General features: G+C 47.0%; 2 non-coding genes across 2 annotated transcripts; both read right to left on the bottom strand.

Moving 5' to 3' along the window:
• Window positions 1–3,564: 3,564 nt before the first annotated feature.
• Window positions 3,565–3,636, bottom strand: trnaa-ugc (transfer RNA alanine (anticodon UGC)). The gene has a single exon. It is a non-coding gene; the product is annotated as a tRNA-Ala (tRNA).
• A 2,614-nt stretch (window positions 3,637–6,250) lies between these two features.
• trnaa-ugc (transfer RNA alanine (anticodon UGC)) lies at window positions 6,251–6,322 on the bottom strand. The gene has a single exon. It is a non-coding gene; the product is annotated as a tRNA-Ala (tRNA).
• Between the last annotated feature and the right edge of the window lie 5,917 nt (window positions 6,323–12,239).

Below are 12,239 nucleotides of genomic sequence, written 5' to 3'. Positions count from 1 at the left end.
GCAATTCACTCAGTTCAAGGGCAACACGGAATGGCTAACAAAGGCTGATCCTCCCAGATCCTCCCTTGAAAGCACAACGGAAATAGAAAATTTGTCCTTTGCATTCGCTGCTGACAGTGTGCACTCCTCTACTTTGGGAAGACTCAACACAGGCTGGGTGACCATTTTGTGGAACATCTCTGCTTAGTCCACAAACATGCCCCTCCCCCCGCCCCCACCCCCCGGCCCCCCTCTCCCCACCCCGCCCCAGAGGTTCCTATTCCAGTCCAGCATCTTGCTCCCATGCTCACATTTCAGTACTCGGCCTGATGCAATGTTCCAGTGAAGCCCAACAAAGCTGTGGGAAAAGAACCTCATCTTCCAATTTGGCGTCTTCCAGCCTTATGGACTCAAATCTGAATTCAACATCGTCAGACCATGAACTCTGTCCTCTATTTGTATTATTTTACCCGATTTTCAGTCAATATCATTTTCTCAGGTTTTGCATTCAGGCAGCTCTGACCTTTATTCTCCTATTAACACCTGCTCTGGACCGATGCTTTGTACCTTTACTCATACCATTTCCCCTCTCTTTCCCATTTGTTCCATGGCATCTTTGTAATTTAATGTCCCCAGACGTCTAATCAATCCATGACCCTATTTTTACTGTTCCACCTTCCACCTCACCTTCCATCCAACGGCCGAAAAACCACCAAATTCCAGCACCCCTGATTTCAGAAGAAACGTCATATTGAAGGTGAAATGTTAACTCTGTTTCTAATCGCACAGATGCTGCTAGACCTGCTGAGATTTTTCCAGCACTTATTATTGTCTTTTTAATTCACCCTTATAGTGCCTGTCCTCTGAAGAACTAGCCTGTATCTGCCATTTCCCAGTTATAAAGGTAATTGTGCATCGTTTTCCCTTGTCACTGACACGTATGAAGTCGCTGGTGAATTTGCAATGGCCTCTTTTCGAATGGATATCAAAGGCTGAATCCCACGTGGAGAACTACAAACATGAAGCTCGGGAAATTACGGACAAATGTTTTGAAGACGGAAATACATTCAGGGAGAGGAGAGGGAGATTGGAGATGGGAGCGGTGTCTTTCAGGTGCAGAGAGTTCATTATCTCCACATTTTCTCGAGAAGTGACATGACTAAACAGGTTTGAAACGGAAGGTGGTGCCTCAGGAGAGAACCCTGAACAACATTGACTGACCAGGGAGCCAGGATGGGAAGTTGGGTGTTCAGCAATTTCGTAGGAACAGGACCACAGGGAACAGGAGGCGGGGCTCGTGGACAGGATGAGTTCCTCGGTTCTTGGAGCAGCTCAACAGCGCCCTCCCTGGAGAGTCACTGACAGCAACTCCTGCATCCCCCTTCTGGACTGCACATGCACACAAGGTTCAGAAGTAATAGGCCTAAAGAAATGTTGGTTGACAGAAAGAGGGTGATAACAATTTCGCCCTTGGAAGCTGAAATTATAACAGAAAGAGCTGAAATACTCGTCAGAACCGGCAGCACCAGTGGAGAGAGAAGCAGGTGCTTTTCAGAGCCGAAAATGAGTCTTCTTCCGAACAGAGGAGAGAGATAGGGGTGTGATGGGCTCTGTGCTGTTTAACAAAAAGAACAGAAGGACAGCGGGGGCTAAGGAGGTGAGGGATAAGTTAGATAGCGGGGCAGATTGAATGTATAAGGTGTCATTGAACAGAGGACAACGAGACTCTTCCTTTCACTCACCCATTACCTGTTCTGAAATACTCTAGCCTGCCTCCAATCTCACCCCCAACAATCAGTGCGAGGAGCTGATGGAACTCTCTGTCATTGGGTTTCGGACTGTCCAATGAGCCGCCTCTGCCAGCGCTAAAACATCTGCTATTTTGCTCTCAGACAGCGCCCACCTTTAACTACTGTTATCACATATTCTGGGCGAATGCTTTGTGGCTTTGCGGCAGGAAACATTCGCCCAGAGTAGGTGATAACAGCAGAATAAAGGTGGCCGCTGTCTGAGAGCAAAATAGCAGAATATGATCACACTGGAAGAGGCAGCTCATTGGACAGTCCAAAGCCGAATGACAAAGAGTTCAATCAGGTCCTCACACCTGTTGCTGGGGAGAGTGTGTCGGCCGGCGAGAGTGTTTCAGAATAAGGTATGGAATAGTGAACGGAATCCCTGGGCTATCTGTGCGTCCCAGCACGGTCCTGGAAAGGGGAATGGTTTCATTCGATGAGGGAGCGAGCTTACATTGTTTCACGTGCTCCAACAAACCCTGGCAGTGGACATCTTAACCTGTTACTCACCATATCCTTTCAGGCCTGTGTCCCTCAGAGTTAAGCAGAGATGGGAGCTGTACCGGGACAGTGGCCAGCGTGAGCAAAATAATGGTTTTAAGAGAGTACAGGACATCGAAATGCCCTAAGAGAGTGACTGCGAAACTGATTGGTAACTTTCCATCGAGAATGAGGTTCAGGGAGGGTAAGAGGGCAGCGAGTACAGAGGAAAGAGAATCCGAGGAATTAGAGATTCAGTCACGGGAGGCCAGTAGTCACACACTGCAGTGATAGAGGGAGAGCAGCAGTGAAGATATCTAGTTGCCAATATATTGATAATAGCGTGGAGAGCGCTGGCGAAGGGGGATTTCGGATGAGAGGGAGGAACACAGTGAGGTTGCCTAAGAAAGAGAAAGTGCGAGAGAAGTGAAAGGACACCTCAAGGAGCGATATGGTTATACGTGCCAGGCTAGCGCCATGACTGGCTCGGCTGAGTGGTTAGGAGAGGGAGAAGTAGAGGCATCATTCAGAGGGAAGGTGAAACCACGTCCAGGATTCCAATAAGACCAAGGCACCTTTATAAGCACCAACAAACTCGATAAAATCACCCCCAATCTCGATACAATCATCCTCGATCTCGATACAATCACCCGCGATCTCGATACAATCACCCCCAATCTCGATACAATCACCTCCAATCTCGATACAACCACCCCTGATACGATCATGAATGTCGAAACCTCTCTACATCTCAAACACAGGGCACTGTTTTTCCCATCGACTCTGTCTAGAGCTTCATGATTTTGAACGCCTCTATCATACATCCTGTCAAAATTCCCTCCTCGAAGAGCCTCAGACTCTGCACCGCCTCCGCGGAACTGAAGTCCCTTCTCCCTGGAGCGCGCCTGGTTATAACCTCAGTGCAACCTATTTTGAAACCTTCGCCTCCTCCCTAAAGAGTGCTGTCTAGAATGTGGCACCATACTCTGGGTTAGTTACTGACCAGGGGTTACTTACCCAGGCACCGTGTAGCAGAGGACATGTGCTCAGCTGAACGAGTGCTTGAACTCTGAGTGTGGTGAGCCACAAAATAAACTGTGAATCCTCATGGCAACCTCAAGGAAGAACCGTAGGTGCGGCTTTGCTTCTGTCAACAGCTCTTTTAGAAGCAATTCCGACAGATGGCGCTTCCTTCATTGAATTCAGTTGTTGACCAATGTTCGCCTTCTGCACATATGAAGAGAATTTACCATGTCTGTGTGCACAAGGGCACATTGTGTGCAAATGGCACCACTGCATTCAAAAGGGGAAGTGGAGATGCCAGGGATCCAACCCGGGACCTCATACATGCAAAGCATGCGCTCTACCACTGAGCTACATCCCCACATGTCAACGATGGTAAATGCATGTTTAGTTAAAGTATATTTGAACTTTCAAGCCTGTTTTCCTGTTCAGTGAAATCACTCACATGCCAAAACCACTAACATAAACAAGCACAAATCCTTATCAGGCCTGGCCTAAAAGTAGCTGGTTTGATGTGGTTATAACTGCCAGGCTGGCACCATGACAGTCTGGGCTGCAGACAGTGAGGTGGAGGCTTCCTTCACAAAGAAGGTGCCACGCACCCATGTCCAGTTTTCCATCAAGTCCAAGGCCTCGATACAATCTCCCCAATCTCGATATAATCTCCCCTAATCTCGATAAAATTGCTTCAAATCTCGATACAATCACCGCCATTCTGGATACCAGCACCCCCAACCTCGATGCAATCACTTCCAATAAATTGATCGTTGTTATAGCCTCCCTACAACTCAAACACAGGGATCTGTTTCTCCCCATCGACTGTATCTCAACTCCACATGATTTTAAACGTCTCTATCATACCCCCTATTAACATTCCCTCCTCAAACGGAAAAGCCCCAGACTCTGCACAGCCTCCACTGATCTGAAGCCCCTTGTCTCTCGAGCGCCCCTGATAATAACCTCAGTCTGAAATCTTTGCATTCTTCCTAATGAGTCCTGGCCAGAATGGGACAGCATAATCAGGTTGATTTACTCCTCGAGCTGGAGGGATCCACAAACACCCAGGCATTGTGTAGCCGAGGACCTGGACTCGACTGAACGGGTGCTTAAACTCTGAGTGAGTGTCGTGAGTCACCAAGCACACAAAGGACTCACGGCACAAATGCCTATGCTGCGGTTGTGCGCCCTACTTGTTGTCTCGATGTACAACCACAGTTTCAGTTTTGGTTCAGTGCGCAGCCAGTCCAGCAGGTGGCGCACCCATCATTGAATTCATGGCTGGCGGTTGTTCGCTTTCCAGACGTCTGAAGCGAATTCGCCCTGTCTTTGGTGTTCAAAGGTGAGAAGCTGTGCACTGCTGAATCCTGAATGTGAAGTGCAGATGCCAGGAATTGAACCAGGGACCTCATACAAGCGAATGATGTGCCGGAACACTGAACTGCACCCCAACATAAGACACAGTGGCACCTAAACAAGCACAAATGCCTGCGTGTAGGAAAAGGTCATTTCGCCCTTTCAGCCTGTTCTGCTGCAAACTGAAAGCACTCCTTCCAGGTGAAGCAGCGATTTACTTGTACTTATTTCACTCATGATCGGTGACAGTGGTAATGTGGTTGGACTAGTGTTGTTGATCCCAGTCTCATCCATTGGGGACAATGATTCAAATCGAAATTTAGATACAAAAATGTGGAATTGAAAACTCACCCCCAGTGATGTTGACCATGAAACCGTCTGTCTCTCTTACTGTTAAGCAGAGATGGGAGCTGTATTGGGACAGTGGCAGGCGAGAGCAAAATAAATGTTTTAAGAGAGAGCAGGACATCGAAATGGCCTAGAGAGTGAGTGCGAAACTGATTGGAAACTTTCCATCGAGAGAGGGGTTCAAGGAGGGTAAGACGGCAGCGAGTACAGAGGAAAGAGAATCCGAGGAATTAGAGATGCAGTCACGGGAGGCCAGTAGTCACACACTGCCGTGGCAGAGGGAGAGCAGCAGTGAAGATATCTAGTCGCCAATATGTTGATGATAGCGTGGAGAGCGCTGTCGAAGGGGGATTTTGGATGAGAGGGAGGAACACAGTGAGGTTGCCTAAGACAGAGAAAGTGCGAGAGAAGTGAAAGGAAACCTCAAGGTGCGATATGGTTATAAGTGCCAGGCTAGCGCCATGACAGGCTCGGCTGAGTGATAAGGAGAGAGAGAACTAGATGCTTCATTCACAGGGAGGGGGCCAACCATGTTCAGGTTTCCAATAAGGCCAAGGCCCCGTTATAAGCACCAATAAACTCCATACAATCACCCTCAATCTCGATACAATCACCCTCGATCTCGATACAATCACCCCCAATCTCGATATAATCACCCCAAATCTTGATACAATCACCCCTGATAGGATCGTAAATGTCGAAACTTCTCTACATCTCAGACACAGGGAACTGTTTTCCCCATCGACTCTGCCTCGACCTTCTTGATTATGAACGCCTCTATCATACCTCCTGTCAAAATTCCCTCCTCGCAGAGCCTCAGACGCTGCACCGCCTCCGTGGAACTGAAGTCCCTTGTCCCTGGAGCGCGCCTGGTTATAACCTCAGTGCAACTTATTCTGAAACCTTCGCCTCCTCCCTAAAGCGTGCTGCCTAGAATGACACCATACTCTTGGTTACTTACTTACTGCGGGTTACTTACCCAGGCACCGTGTAGCAGAGGACATGGGCTCAATTTAGCGACTGCTTGAACTCTGAGTGTGGTGAGCCACAAAATAAACTGTGAATCCTCATGGTAACCTCAAGGAAGAACCGCAGGTGCGGCTTTGCTTCTGTGAACAGCTCTTTTGAAAGCAATTCCGACAGACGGCGCTTCCTTCATTGAATTCAGTTGTTGACCAATGTTCGCCTTCTGCACATATGAAGCGAGTTTACCATGTCTGTGTGTACAACGGCACACTGTATACAAATGGCGCCACTGCATTCAAAAGTAGAAGTGGAGATGCCAGGGATCGAACCCGGGACCTCATACATGCAAAGCATGGGCCCTACCACTGAGCTACATCCCCAAATTCCGGTTAATTTCTGTGCCTGTTCTAGTTTCAGTTTCTCTTTGGATACCACGCTTTGATTTATCCGCCCCTGTCACAGTTTGTGGAGATATTTTATTATCTTTGTCACAGGTAGACGTCATTTCATCAACGACGCTGATCTGTTCCCTTTCCATGCACTGACAGGGGCAGAAGGCCAATTGAAAATATAGAAACGTAGAGATTCAGTCATGTTGGAGAAGGCTTTGGGGGCGGTGGATGCGGGGATGCGTGATTTTGGGGGCTCTGCATATTCATGGTGGATGGAGATGACGGGGAGACTGGAGATGGGGGTCACTGGTTTCAAGGAGTGTAGATTTCACATCTGTTCATTTGGTGGGGAAGGGGTGAGGGTCAAGTAGGATGTTAGAAGCGCCTTTGAAGGAGAGAAGGACAATCCCTGAGGATAGAAAACGCTGAACAATATCACAAAAGATGGGAGCCAGGAAGGATAGTGAGTGTTTAGCAGTCTGCTGAGGACAGAGTAGAGGGAAGATAAGTTGGGTCTCCCTGGCATCAGAGGAGGATGATGGGAATTCAACTTTAGGATAAAGGAGGAGGAACTTTGTATATATATATATATGCAAAGTTCCTCTTTCTTTATCCTAAAGTTGCAAGTGTGTGTGTGTATGTGTGTATGTATACACACGTGTGTGTGTGTGTTTGTGTGTGTGAGTGTATGTTACATATATATATATATATATATATATATAAAAAAATACATATATATGTATATATATTAGCGATATGCAGGGATGACGCTGGTTTCTAAGCGTGGAGGAATTATATTTGCAGTATCTGTTACAATGCTTCAGATGTCAACTCCATGCCATCAACTCAACTTCTGGGAGATTCTGTGGTGGACAATTCCTTTGGTGTGAGACAATAGCCAGGCTCAACCAATCACTGGCAGTGAGCATAGCACACCAACAATGGCTAAATACAAATGGAGGGGCGCAATAGCTGGAGTTATGCTCTCAATCTTATTGCCATCTAGTCTAGGAGCTCCACGCCCTTGTTGCTTGAGGTGAAGCTGGAAGAGAAAGGGGGCGGTGTTACACAAAAAAGTTTCGATAACAGAAAGGCCGTCAGGGGGTATCTATTAATCATAGGAATCCTCAGACAGACCTGGTGGCCTCAAAGAGCTGTCTGTGATCTACTTTCAGGCGTGTGTCCCTGGGAGTTAAGCAGAAATGAGTGCTGTACCAGCAGAGTGCCCAGGGAGAGATATAGGAATGGTTTGAATAGGGACCAGTAGATCAAAGGTGCCAAGGTCAGTGGGGTAATCAGGTTGGGGAATTTCCATCTAGGGAGGGATCAAGGGGGTGGGGGTGGATAAGAGGGTTGTGATCTCAGAGCAGAGAGAGCACGCATTATTCGGGTGGAGTCGCGAATGTAAGCAGCGGCTATTGAAGAGGCTGAGGGAGAAACGCAGTGAAGATTTGTCGGTGAGAAGGTTTTGATGGTAATTTGGTGGACCGGAGGGAATGGGGGTTTAATGAGGAGGGAGGGGTATGAGCAAGGCGAGATTGTGAATTGACGAGAAAGCCACAGAGAAGTAAAAGGGCAGAGCAAGCGGTGATAGAAGCATTACACTGCGGATGCTGGAAATCTGAAATAACAACAGAATATATTTGAAACACTCAGCAGGCCTGAGAGCATCTGTGGAGAGAGAAACAAAGTTGATATTTCGAGTCCGAACGACTCTTCTTCAGAGGAAGTTGTGAGGTTGTGATAAGTGCCAGACAAAAACCATAACAGACCGTTCTGGGTGGAAGGCAGAGACAGGTGGGGCGAGGGGTTTTGGGACGGGGTTTTATTCATGGGGTTTTATCGAGCCTTTACTTGTAAAAATGAGATGGTTGAAAAGAATCTCCCCAATTTTGGTCTAAAATTGCCATCATGGAGATGTTAAGGACGGAACCCAGCACTTCAACTATACAAATCATGTGCTTTCCCGCTGAACCACAGTAAAGAAACACCCGCTTAGGAACTAATAGACCTTTAGAAATGTGGATGGGTAGAAAGAAGGCGGAAAATATTGAGTCCTTGGAAACTGATATAAAAACAGAAAAAGCTTGAAAATCTCGGCACGGCCGGCAGCATCTGTGGAGAGAGAAACAGTTAGTTTTTAGAGTCGAATATTAGTCTTCTTCCGAGCAGAAGAGAGACATAGGGATATGATGGGCTCTGTGCTTTTGAATAAAACTGCGGGGGAGCGGCTGGGTCTCAGGAGGTCAGGGATAATTTAAAGGGCGCGGTGGATTGAATGGAAAGATCTCACTGAACACAAGGCAAAGCGAGTGCTAATGATTGTTTTAAAGGAACAAAGCAGTGGCCCAGATTAGGTAATAATAGCAGAGTTAATGTGGGCACTGTCTGAAAGCAAAATAGCAGAATTCGGAAGTACTGGAAGAGGCAAATGATTGGAGAGTCCCAAGCTTAATGACAAAGAGTTCCATGAGCTCTTCGCACTTGTTTTTGGAGGTGAGTGTGGAGGCAGGCGAGAGTGTTTCAGAATAAGTTATGAATTAGGGAAAGCATGTCCGGGTCTACCTGTGTATCCTAGTCTTGTCCTGTAAGAATGAATGGTCCTATTCGATGAGAGAGGGAGTTTATAATGTTTTACATGCTCCAGAGACACCCTGGCAGTGAACATCTCAACCAGTTACTCGCCATATCCTTTCAAGTCTGTGTCCCATTTAGTTAAGTGGAGATGGGAGATGGGAGAGTGGCGGGCGTGAGGAATGTCTTGGTTTTAACAGAGAGCAGGACATCAAAGATGGCAAGGCCAAGAGACTGACCGCGAATCTAATTAGTTACTATTCATCGAGAAAGGGGTTCAGGGAGGGTAAGATGGCAGCGGGCACTGAGGAGAGAGAATACGAGGAGTTGGAAATTCAGTCACGGGAGGCGAGAAGTCACACATTCCTAAGGCTGAGGGAGAGCAGAAGTGAAGATATTTAGGTGCCAGCGGTTTGATGATAATTTGGTGAGGGCTGGCGAAGAGGGATTTTGGATTAGAGGGCAGGAAGACAGTCAAGTTGCCTCAGGAGAAAGTGCGAGAGAAGTGAAAGGACACACCAAGGTGCGACGTGGTTATAAGTGCCAGCCTGGCACCATGACAGGCTGGGCTGTGTGGATGGAGCATGGAGAGGAGAAGGCTTCATTCACAGGAACGTTGCGAGCGACCCATGTCAGGTTTCCATCAATATCAAGGCCTCGATACAATCACTACCATCTCGGTACAATCATCCCAATTTCGGCACAATCACCCATAATATCGATAGAATCTCCCCAGTCTCGATATATACACGTCCAATCTTGGTACAATCGCCCCAAAATTCGATATAATCAGCCCAATCTCGATACAATCATCCCCATCCCGATACAATCACCCGCAATCTCGATTCAATCTCCCCAATCCCGATACACTCACCCCAATCTCGATACAATCATCCCCAATCTTGAAAGTCAACCCCCAACCTTGATACAAACACTCCAATCTCCATAAAATCACCCCCAATTTCGATAGGATCACCCTCATTCTCGATACAATCAACCCAATCTCGATGCAATCAGCCCCAATAAGTTCATGGATGTCAATACCTCCCTTCATCACAGCACTGGGAACTGCTTCTTCCCATCGACTCTTTCTAGACCTCTCATGAGTTTGAACGCCTCTGTCAAACTTCCTCTCAACATTCCCTCTAAAAGGGGAAAAGCCCAAGACTCGGCAACACCTCTGCGGACCTGAAGTCCCTTGTCTCTGGAGCGCCCCTGGTTATAACCTCAGTGCAACCCATTCTGAAACCTTCGCATTCTTCTTAAAGAGTGCTGCCTAAAATGGGATATCCATTCTGGGTGAGTTCCTTACCGAGCTGGAGGGATCCACAAACTCCCAGGCACCGTGCAGCTGAGCACCTGAACTCTACTGAACTAGTGCTTAAACTCTGAGTGAGTGTCGTGAGTCACCAGTGTCTATTGTGTGGCCGTGGGCCCTCATTGTTGTCTCAATTGACTACCGCAGGTTGTTTGTGCTTTGCCGCATGTGCTTTGGTTATGTCTATAGTCTCTCATGTTTGTCTCAATGATCAACAACAGGTGCTGCTTTGGTTCTGTAAACCGCTCTGTTCGGAAGCCGTTCCAACAGATGGTGCATCCTTCATTGAATTTGGTTGCTGGCGCTTGTTCACTTTCCGCACATAGGAAGCGAATTTGCCATGTCTTTGGTGTCCAAAGGTGAGAAGCTGTGCACTGCTGCATCCAAAATGTGAAGCGGTGATGCCAGGGATCGGACCCAGGACCTCATACATGCGAAGCATGCACTCTACCACTGAGCTACATCCCCACATACCATATGGGCGGACATAAAAAAACACAAATACACACGTGTAGGAAAAGCTCATTTCGCTCTTTGAGTCTGTTCTACTGCAAACTAAAAACACTCCTTCCAGCTGAAGCAGCGATTTACTAGTACTTCTTTCGCTCACGATCTGTGAAAGTGGTAATGTGGTTGGATTGGTATTGTTCAATTCCAGGCTCATCCACTGGGGACACGGATTCAAATCGAGATTTAAGTACCCAAATGTGGAATTGAAAACTCGCCCCCAAGTGACGGTGACCATGAAACGGCCATCGATTGTTGTAAAAACCCATCTAGTTCACTTAAATCCTTCAGGGAAGGAAAACCTTCATCCTTATTGGGCCAAGCCTAGTTGTGACTTTCCACACATTGGTATGTGGTTGACTCTTAACTGCCCTCTGAAATGGCCCAACTAGTCACTCAGTTCAAGGGCAATTAGGGATGGGTAACAAAAGCAGGTCTTGCCAGTGACGCCCACATCCCATAAAAGAACAAAATAAATATAAATTACGCTCATTGTATTCGATGCTGAAAGTGTGGAAACTTTGGGAAGACTCTGCACAGGCTTTGGGGAACATCTCTGTTCATCCACACAAGCATGATTCCGGCCTTCTGGTCGCTTGCAATTCCAGTTCAGCATCTTGCTCTCGTGCTCTCATTTCTGCCCTCGGACTCCTGCAATGTTCCAGTGAAGCCCAATACAAGCTGGGGGGATAAGAGCCTCATCTTCCAGTTAGGCGTCTTCCAGCCTTGTGGACTCAACATTGAGCTCAACATCTTGGCACCCTCAACTCTGTCCTCTATTTGTATTATTTTCCCCGATTGTCTGTCTATATCATTTTCTCATGTTTTGCTTTCAGGCAGCACTGACCTTTACTCTCCTATTAGCACAGTCTGCTATTTTGCTTTCAGACAGCGCTAACCTTTAATCTGCTATTAACACCTGCTCTGGACCAATGTTTTCTTCCTTTACAACAACGATTTCCCCTCTCCTTTGTTCCGTGTTGTCTTTGCAATTTAACCTTCACAGCCCTCTAACCATTTCATGTCCCTCTTTATTTCCTCCACATTGCCTACACCTTGTTCTCAAAAGCCGAAAAGCCAGAACATTCTCCCTCTTATCAATTCCGAAGAAGATTCATATTGAAGGTGAAATGTTAACTATCTTTCTCTCTCCACTGTTGCAGACAGACTTGCTGAGCTTTTCAATTACTTTCTGTTTTATTTTTATTTCTGCCGTTAAGTGTCTGTGCTGTGAAGAAATGCCATGTATCTGCCATTTCCCAGTTATAAAGGTAATTGTGCACCGTTTACCCTTGTCACTGCCACGCATGGAGTCGCTTATGAATTTGCAATGGCCTCTTTTTGATTGGGTAACAAGGGCTGCATCCCACATGGAGAATTTGAAACATGGAGCTCGGGAAATTATAGACAAAGCTTTTAAAGGCGGCAGCGATTTCAAGAACTTTGCAGAGGAGAGGGAGATTGGAAATGGGAGCGGTGTCTTGCAGGTGCAGAGAGTTCATTATC

This window comes from Cetorhinus maximus, chromosome 38, assembly GCF_964194155.1.
Source record: "Cetorhinus maximus chromosome 38, sCetMax3.hap1.1, whole genome shotgun sequence".
In the NCBI taxonomy this organism is placed as follows: Eukaryota; Metazoa; Chordata; class Chondrichthyes; order Lamniformes; family Cetorhinidae; genus Cetorhinus; species Cetorhinus maximus.
The sequence above is the reverse complement of the archived record's forward strand: the minus strand, read 5'-3'. Positions and strand labels throughout refer to the sequence as shown.